The 2,635-nt window shown below is 37.5% G+C and overlaps 1 long non-coding RNA gene across 1 annotated transcript; it reads left to right on the top strand.

Moving 5' to 3' along the window:
* The first annotated feature begins 434 nt into the window (after nucleotides 1–434).
* LOC107081372 lies at nucleotides 435–2,497 on the top strand. The gene is made up of 2 exons (XR_001481065.1): nucleotides 435–759; nucleotides 980–2,497. It is a non-coding gene; the product is annotated as an uncharacterized LOC107081372 (long non-coding RNA).
* The last annotated feature ends 138 nt before the right edge of the window (nucleotides 2,498–2,635 follow it).

Raw genomic sequence — 2,635 nt, 5'->3', positions numbered from 1 at the left:
CTCATTTGCATAAATGAGCTGTGCAGGTATTTGTTTTAAGAATTAATTACAATTGATTCAAGAATTCTTCCCACAGCATTTGGGAGTTTCTATGTCTTTTAATGACTATGATTTTTTTCTTTTGCAACACAGAAATCAAATTGGTGAGTGTCCTCTAAAAGAAGTGATTCAGTGTTTTCTGCAAAAGATTGTGGCAGTAATATTTACATAAGTCGTCCAACAGTGCTGCTCCCTGTAGATGATTTTTCTCTTTTCTATACAACAAAAAGACAATTTAAATGCCAGAACAAACTATATCCAACTCTTTAAAGGTGTTAAAGTTGGATATTGAATAAAAATGAATGTTTAAACTGGAGGAGAAGATGTCCTTCTTTAACCGTGGATGAAAATCTTGGTGAAAAAGAATTTGTGGATCTTTCCAGAATCGACTTCCACTTTTTCCTCTCTTTGAGTGACTCAGATCTGTAGATTACCACGGTTAGATCAGAGCCAACCCCCCTGAGATTTACTGGCACGTTGTGTGTTGTTAGAGGAGCTCAGCTGGTCTCAGGCCAGCATGCGCTGCTTTGAATCGCGCTCCCGCTCGACTTTAAATAACTTTCTTAGGTCAGCATAAAAACATGAAGCAAACAATTTGTATCTCCTGACGCTTGCAGGGAGAAAAATCCCATGACTTCTCAATAATTAGGAATAAACTAGTTGTGCAAACTGGGAGGACTAAGTCTGCAAATAATTAAGCATTGGGATCAACCAAAAAAGGTTATTTTTGATGGAAGACTGAGGACTTGATAAGTGATATTTAAAGCTCCCTAAAGATACTCAAACCACAAGTTCCAGTTTGGACAACCAGTGCTAAAATTTGTCAGCATTCCTAAGTGAGAAAATCTCTTTTTACTGTTAAAAAGAAGTTTTCTCACTTAGGAATGCTGATAAATTTTAGCACTGGTTGTCCAAAGTCCTCAGTCTTCCATCAAAAAAGGTTATTTTTGATGGAAGACTGAGGACTTTGGACAACCAGTGCTAAAATTTATCAGCATTCCTAAGTGAGAAAACTTCTTTTTAACAGTAAAAAGAGATTTTCTCACTTAGGAATGCTGACAAATTTTAGCACTGGTTGTCCAAACTGGAACTTGTGGTTTGAGTATCTTTAGGGAGCTTTAAATATCACTTATCAAGTCCTCAGTCTTCCATCAAAAATAACCTTTTTTGGTTGATCCCAATGCTTAATTATTTGCAGACTTAGTCCTCCCAGTTTGCACAACTAGTTTATTCCTAATTATTGAGAAGTCATGGGATTTTTCTCCCTGCAAGCGTCAGGAGATACAAATTGTTTGCTTCATGTTTTTATGCTGACCTAAGAAAGTTATTTAAAGTCGAGCGGGAGCGCGATTCAAAGCAGCGCATGCTGGCCTGAGACCAGCTGAGCTCCTCTAACAACACACAACGTGCCAGTAAATCTCAGGGGGGTTGGCTCTGATCTAACCGTGGTAATCTACAGATCTGAGTCACTCAAAGAGAGGAAAAAGTGGAAGTCGATTCTGGAAAGATCCACAAATTCTTTTTCACCAAGATTTTCATCCACGGTTAAAGAAGGACATCTTCTCCTCCAGTTTAAACATTCATTTTTATTCAATATCCAACTTTAACACCTTTAAAGAGTTGGATATAGTTTGTTCTGGCATTTAAATTGTCTTTTTGTTGTATAGAAAAGAGAAAAATCATCTACAGGGAGCAGCACTGTTGGACGACTTATGTAAATATTACTGCCACAATCTTTTGCAGAAAACACTGAATCACTTCTTTTAGAGGACACTCACCAATTTGATTTCTGTGTTGCAAAAGAAAAAAATCATAGTCATTAAAAGACATAGAAACTCCCAAATGCTGTGGGAAGAATTCTTGAATCAATTGTAATTAATTCTTAAAACAAATACCTGCACAGCTCATTTATGCAAATGAGGCTGCAGGATCCAAAGCTCTTGCAGACCTTTTCAAGCAGAATGAAAGAGACCTGAAAGGGTCTCTATTTAGGAATAAATCACCAATGGAAGTTCAGGAAAGAATATAAAACCATTCAGGAGAAGAAAAGAAACGGCGGCTCAGTCAGTGTTTGAGGAAATAACGAGGAGTAATTCAATCGTTAAGCAGGAAATGATGGAGTCACGACCAGACAAATCTGCAAATAACTTTGTTGGAGTTCTTTAACTTCTGTTACAGCTTTTCTTTTCTGAAGTCTTCCTCATGGAAAACCTCATCAATTACCTTCCAATATTTTCCTATAGTGATCAAATGGTCTGGATAAAGATCTGGATGGTTGGAAATTTATCTGAGTTTTCTGAATTAAACGTATTTCGCTGGATTCAGATGATTAACCCAAGACTCTTCTGTAATCTTGTTCTTCTTAGTAGTCATCCGCGTGCATCACCAGCCTTCATCCCACCATGCTGCTTGTCTATTCAACATCTACACCAACCGTCTCCACGTCCTTCATTAAAAACAAGCTCCATCTCTATTAAATCAGAAGACCTTTAGACTGATGGAAGGTGTTAAAGGAATAGTACACCCAAAACATGATTAGCCTTCATTTTCTACTCACCCCCATGCTGAACAACACTCTGGAGTACTTTTTTGATAT

The sequence above is a fragment of the Cyprinodon variegatus genome, unplaced genomic scaffold (genome assembly GCF_000732505.1).
Source record: "Cyprinodon variegatus isolate N-32 unplaced genomic scaffold, C_variegatus-1.0 Scaffold4544, whole genome shotgun sequence".
Classification (NCBI taxonomy): domain Eukaryota; kingdom Metazoa; phylum Chordata; class Actinopteri; order Cyprinodontiformes; family Cyprinodontidae; genus Cyprinodon; species Cyprinodon variegatus.
The sequence above is the reverse complement of the archived record's forward strand: the minus strand, read 5'-3'. Positions and strand labels throughout refer to the sequence as shown.